The sequence below is a fragment of the Electrona antarctica genome, assembly GCF_951216825.1.
Source record: "Electrona antarctica genome assembly, chromosome: 6".
In the NCBI taxonomy this organism is placed as follows: domain Eukaryota; kingdom Metazoa; phylum Chordata; class Actinopteri; order Myctophiformes; family Myctophidae; genus Electrona; species Electrona antarctica.
This window is the reverse complement of record NC_136811.1, coordinates 37,958,094-37,965,541: the sequence shown is the minus strand read 5'-3', so window position 1 is coordinate 37,965,541 and position 7,448 is coordinate 37,958,094.

Below are 7,448 nucleotides of genomic sequence, written 5' to 3'. Positions count from 1 at the left end.
GCTGGCCGGCTCCATACATGCAGATCTAGGTGATGATCCAATCTGCTCCATGTATGGCTATCCAGGGTTTGATGAGGTCAGTGTCGTGACCTTCATATATGGAGACGGCCATATTTGGAGCGTGTCACGAGGCGTGATGGACTGACAGCCATATATGGTGGTGTGACGTGTCACGAGGCGTGATGTGTCACGAGGCGTGATGTGTCACGAGGCGTGTTGGACTGACGGCCATATATGGTGGCATGACTGACGGAGCAACGGGTTTTGCAATCATAGTAATCTGCGACCTATGGTCGCAAAAACAATGACATGCCCATAATATGGACGCCAGTTTGACATTGGTTAAGTCTGTCTGTGGGTTTTCATAAATATCGTACTATAAATGCACCACGTCTCTGTCTGCGTGCGTGTGTGTGTGTGTGTGTACGGTTGTAATGCACCGACTTCAAATTCGACACACGCCCCCCCCCCCCCCCCCCCCCCCCCCCCCCCCCCCCTGCAGGGAGTCCAGTGCCCGGTATCGGTTGGTCGAACCCACGGTTCTCCAGAACCACCACAAAAGGCTCTGGTCAGGCTCTGCCAGTGGGCCTAATGAGACAAAGTCCCCTCCCCTGTGCAAATTCCAGCCTCTGCCTCAGCCAATTGATTGCCATGGCAACCCCACACCTGCAAATTGATTACTTAACCACTCCACTTTTCCCAGTCAGTTTGCACTCTTCAGACACAGATACAGAGATCTCCATGTGGGACACAGACAGATAGTTAAAATGGGTGCTATGACAACGGGTATTATTGACAACGGGTATTATTAGGTTCCCAAGTTGCATCGTTCTCAAGTAGGCCGATGGCCGACGGGCACGTACAGGTCTAGTCTAACCAATGGAAAGACATTAACTCTTGTTAATGTCGACACTCGACACATGTTCTTTCTTTTTTGCACTGTATTTTACTGTATTGCACTGTATTGTATTGTATTGTATTGTATTGTATTGTATTGTATTGTATTGTATTGTATTGTATTGTATTGTATTCTGACTTGTGAATGTGAAGCACTTTGGTACAATGAGTTGTTTTTAAATGTGCTATATAAATAAATTTGATTTGATTTTGATTAAATTTTTTCCATTTCCTGAAAAGTAAAGTAGTTTTGTTGGACATACAAGGTTTCCCTCCAACAACCAGCCATATGTTCTGTTCTGTTCTGTTCTGTGTGCAAAGCGTGTTCACACCTTACAATCTCACAGCCATGCTGAGCTCACTGTTATGTGGACCATCTGATGATGCCTGTTAGTTTCAGACCTGAAAGCAAAAACCTACTGAAGATCAATTTTACAATTACTATATTGATGTACAGTGGTGGAAACAGTATACTCCATTTTTTACTTAAGTAAAAGTACTGCAACGTAGAAATACTCTTGCTCACGCACCTTATATATCTTATCTCAGGTACTATATGTCATATGTGTAAGCTAAGATACCCTTTGTTTGTACAGTTTGTTGCAAAGCTTGTAAATAAGCTAAGGGACCTTTTGGTTGTACCGTTTGTGGCAACACACACACACACGCTGTACTTTTTGTGGTAAAAGTGCTCAAACTTTCTTTCTTTCCTGCCTTGATATCCTTACCCCCCTCTGTCCCTTTCTTTTTTTTTCATGGGAAAATGACTGGAATGCACACAAACAAATTTCACCCAGGTTTTCTTTTACCTGTAAAACTGTGATGTGATGTGATGTGACAATAAAGCTGATTCTGATTCTATTACAAGTAAAAGTCCGGAATTAAAAAAATGACTAAGTAGAAAGTACTCATTATGCAGAACGTCCCATTTCACCAGTTTTAAAATGTATAAAACGATATATTTTGAAAATAGAAGATCTACAAGCTCACAATGTGTCGTCATGGGACACAATGTGAGGTTAATGTATGTTTTGTGATAATAATCAAAATCTACAAAGTAAACTAGTAAGTCAGTTTTAAAATAATTGTATATAGAGTAAAAGTATAATATTTGCCTCTGACATGGTGCATGGTGGAGTAGTGGAAGGTATTGGAAATTGGAATTACTTAACTCAAGTACAAATACCTCAAAATGGTACTTACGTACAGTATTAAATGTTCTTAGTTACTCTCCACCACTGGCTGTATTGATGTATTACTACAAAGCCAAAGTGCAGTAACTGCGTTTTTGGACACACTATATTTTATTATTAATTATTTGTGTATCCCAAAGGTCAAATTCGCCTTCGTGATTTTTGTATCCCAAAGGTCAAATTCGCCTTCGTGATTTTGGGTGATAAATAATTATCTGAGATTCTGAACAACATATTTGCAATTAGTGTAACATCACTTATTTGCAGATATTTCATTTGGCTGACCAGTTGGAACACTTTTAAACCCATTATCGGGCAATTTCTTTCCCTCGTAGTTACTGCACTCTAACTGCTTCTATTCACCATGTATTTTTAACTGAAAACATTTGCCCCTGCACACTCATTCTCAGTGAACCTAAATATGTTTTAATAGGTAATGATTTTATTTAGAAATATTTTTCCCTCCCGGTGTGGCTTATATAGATGGTTTAAAAATATCGGGATTTAAAGATAGATTGAGGTCCGCATTTGGCTTTTTGTAGTAGGCTAGTACAATTAATTCAACCACAATGCTGCCCAGGAATAGCCCAGAAGGAACACACACATGTGCACGCACGCACGCACGCACGCACGCACGCACGCACGCACGCACGCACGCACGCACGCACGCGCGCACGCACCAAAACTAGGGGGAATCTGTTACATGAGTGCCATTAGTGTTATGAGTCACTCGTACACACATACAGTACACATACACTACACACACGCACACTTACACGCACGCACGCACGCACCCACACACACACACACACACACACACACACACACACACACACACACACACACACACACACACACACACACACACACACACACACTGCATGACACAACATAACATAACATAACAAAAAAGCGGCTATCCTTCTTCCGCTAATACCCATCAACCTCCTCTCAGGAGGGCAAGGTGTCTTCCATTGCCCGCATGAATAAATCAACTTGTTATTCTTTTCAAGATAAACACCCTCCAAGTGCCCGCAAAACAAGAGAGAGCGAGGGAAGCACAGACGCCAAGTGTTGGTAGTCCTGCAGCAACTAGCATGGAGAAGGGCTCCCCAGACGCACTGTAGGCTATGCGCGGTGGTCCCACGCCGTACACAGAGCTGCCTGCTTCAATGCCTGCGTTGCCCGAGGCACAGGATGGAAGTTCTAAGTGCCAGAAAAATCTAGCCTATACTAAACACACCTGGCTTGTTTGCCATTCGAACGAAAACACATTATTCATTCAATCAGGCCTGTTCCTCATGTACATCTCGTTGGTAATCAAATTCCCACCGGTGAGATTTGAGCTATTGTTGTCCTGTTTTTGATATCAATGATTCGGTCCGGTCCTGCCAAATGGCAAATGGCATTAAGGGAGGCATCAATTTGGCCCAGATTTGACAAAGAGGCTGGGAAGGCTGTACATTAGCGGGCGGGAAAGGTTAAGCGTGGTAAAACGAAAGAGGAAAGCGTGGCGGACAAATTGAGAAATTAGCAACGTGTGGGTGAGGAAAGTCTCGGAGGACCCCGGCGCTGAGGCGAGACCTATTACGGCACATGGCACCAGACAGCTGGGTGGGTAATTATCATCTACAGTATGTGTTTAGCAGGCGCCCTTATCCAGGGCAACATAGATGGCTTGTGCTTTAACCACTTAGCTAGCCCATTTAGCACTGCGTGTGTGGGGAGTGAAGTACAGGCTCTCTCTCTAGGGTACGCTGCTGCTCTAGAAGTAGTGGTGGTGTGTACCGCTGCAGTCGCTGTTAGTTCAGCCATGGTCGGTATAGGCCTATACCTTTGTCCGTCTCTGATGCAGGTCGGGTGGAACAAGCCAAGGTACCAGGGTGCCGGGGTGGCGATGGCAGGAAGTGGGCACAATGTTTGAGTGTCCTTGGGGAAGGTGAGCATGTGACCCAGTGAAACTCCAGCTGGGAGCTATAGCCTATACGAGCAGCGGTCCCAGATGTGTGTGTGTACAGTGTGCGTGTGTGTGTGTTTGTGTGCGCATGCGTGTGTGTTATGTGAGTGTACATGTGTGCGTGCGTGCGTGTATGTGTGTGTGTGTGTGTGTGTGTGTGTGTGTGTGTGTGTGTGTGTGTGTGTGTGTGTGTGTGTGTCCACTGAGTCTGCATGTGTGCCCACTGCCAGCTCGGTATGGAACAGCTGGCTCCCACCATCTGCTACCCCTCTACATCACCAGTGCCAGTGTATGTGTGTGTGTGCGCGTGCATGCACGAGTGCACGCTCCTACGCACGAGTATGAGAGATTCATGTCTGGTAGTTATTTTAATTTTCTCTCTCTTACACACAGTCTCTAATACTTATATTTGAGAGATGACTTGCACAGGCAAACAATTCACATGATACCAAGAGAATTCGCTTTTTTTGCACACATCACTCTGGAAAGCCACACTGAGACTATGTGGAGTACCATAGCGTTTCCTCTGGTTACTAATTTGCTCAGAGCGAGCCCCGTCTCTTCCACAGAATCTAGAAAGAGAGAAATGGTTTTAGGGGCGTTGTGGGGGTTAGATGTGCGTGTGTGTGTGTGTGTGTGTGTGTGTGTGTGTGTGTGTGTGTGTGTGTGTGTGTGTGTGTGTGTGTGTGTGTGTGTGTGTGTGTGTGTGTGTGTGTGTGCGTGCGTGCGTGCGTGTGTGTGCGCGCGCGCGTGCGTGTGTGTGTGTGTGTGTGTGTGTGTTTGCGTGCGTATGTGCGTGTGTGTGTGCGTGGCGTGCGTGTGGTGGATGTATGCAGAAACCCACTCCTCCTGAAACATGGCACTGGAGACATACAGTGCTAGTGTTAATTAGGGAGCGAATATTGCAAGATAAATCAGAGGGGTGATGGTGTATGGATGGAGGGCTTTTGGAGAGGGGGATGAGTGTATAGGAATGAATGGAGGTGAAGGAAAGTAGAGAGAGAGAGAGAGAGAGAGAGAGAGAGAGAGAGAGAGAGATTTGAGCATGGCCTGGGGGTAAGCTACAGGGAAGACAGGGGGAATCATAGACCAGCTAACCAGGGTCTGATTGGGACCAATGCAGCCGTACATGATCTTATCAATAACAATCCGCAGAGTGGTGCATGGAAAAGAGTTGGCAGGGCAACTCTCTCTCTCTCTCTCCCTCTCTCTCTCCCTCTCTCTTGCTGTCACCTGGCTATTTGCCTCAGAGTGTATTTGTTTAATCACTTGACACCGTTCCGTCCTTCACGTGTCACTCGGTTTTAAGCCAATCAATTATCCGTTTTGATCCGCCCGACGCTCGAACCTGTAGAAGTGAGCTTTAAAAAAAAAAAAGAACTCCCACCGAGGTGAGGAAGATTGATGCCGTCTGCGATGCTGTACTCACCCATATACAGCCCCGACAAGCATCATGTTGTTCACAGGAGACGCTGATGAAAAATGATGTTGTCCCCCCTCCTTACACCCCCCCAAAGTCTAGCAGCAGCAAGCGTCTGGAAGCGAACAGTGATCTGTAAGTGGAGTGAGAGCGCGGAGGAGCTAGCGCGCGGCGCTGCTAATGCGAACAGACCCCGCTGTTCACCGAGGAGGAAGACAGCGCTGGAGGGGAGGAAGAGGAGAAGGCGGGGCCAGGAGGGAAAAGGCAGGAGGAAGAGGAACACACAGCGAGTCAGTTGAGGGGGAATTGCTCGCTCTTGAACGTGGCAGAAGGTGCGCAGAACAAGGCGCTCTGTGTGGGCCCCATTATTTTTTACACAACCCCGTTCTCGTTTTCCTCCCTCTCTCCTTCTCTTTTGAAGACAGCTAGCGATTCCTTTTTTTCTTTTCTTTTCCTTTTTTTTTGCTCTTCACCCTCCTCCCTGACATAAAAGTAAACAACGTTGCCTGCAGGCACAATTTTCCCGGCAACACAATAAAATGTGCACTGAATTTATGATGGTCATCCATTAGCTCTTACCAAGGAAACATCACCCGTATCTGTCGTCCATCATTATAATAGAGAGTTAATGCACCGAATTTACATAAAAAAGTCATATTGTCTGCATGAATTATTTACACTCTCAGCTGTTTTTTCCAATTTTCCTTTTTTTCCTCCCTCTCTCCATCCTGCCTCCATTTGTGGCGAGGGGGCTTTCGGCCCAGATTCGCAAAGCAGAAAGTCTGACAGTAAATTTCTGCCGTGAGGTGGTCTTGTCGTGGCTGGGCTCCCTCTCTATTTCTTTCTCCCTCATTCTATGCCTCTCTCGCCTGCTCTTTCTCACTGCATCTATGTTTGTGGGACACACTGGGAGCTGAGTGCAATTCGATGGTTTAATCTATAATCTATAGTCAATATCAATTTAGTCAATCAAAGACAAAGTATTGGAAAGTGGAAGCCCCTTCACATCTTTGCAGTTCACACTTCTAGATGTGGTCTATTAGTAATATATGTAGAGTAGGCTACTGCTTGGTCTAATCATGACATATCACAAAATGAATGTGTTTAAATTAGTGCATTAAACAAACGTTTCCATGCAACCGATTCATCAGATCAAATGCTATGGTTACAGAATTTATGAGACTCTTAACCCAAATTCCTCGGCAGCTTAATCTGAGGCGGTGTGGTAACATGAGCACAAGGATCAGTGCCAGTGGTCCTAATGTGAGTGAATTAGCCTGGTATCACACCCCTGTAATGAAGGCTTGTATAGCTCTAACGCTTTCGCTTGTGGACCCTGGGGATAGGCACAGTGATTGAGCAATTATGACAAGCTCAATTACTGTCATCATATTATCATAGCTAATCCAACTCTGCCATGCAGCGCCTTGCGCTGCGCCGATCTCAATGCCTTTTTTCACTGTCACCGAGGTGAGAAAGTGCTGTCACTGCCACTGCCAGCTCATGCTCCCATGAACACGCTCAAATGAATGAATGTGGCAGAGCCCATACGTCAATCTATTGGTGATTGTCTGTCGGCCCCTTCCCCAGACACACACACACACACACACACACGCACACACACACACACACACACACACACACACACACACACACACACACACACACACACACATACACACACACACACACACACACACACACACACACACACACACACACACACACACACACACACACACACACACACACACACACGACACACACACACGTGTGAGACACACTGGATGTCTCCGGGATGGATGTCTTAATGTTTTTCTAATTTTGCCTGACAGTGCCACAGGCACTCATGGAGCTCTCTGAGCTAATTTTTGACACGTCTCTGCAAAGTGGGTCTACGGTTTTGAGCTATCTGTGTTCCCTGAGTCTGACTTAACACAGAAGACTTTGGGAGCAATCAGAGCAGCAGCTATATGGTATA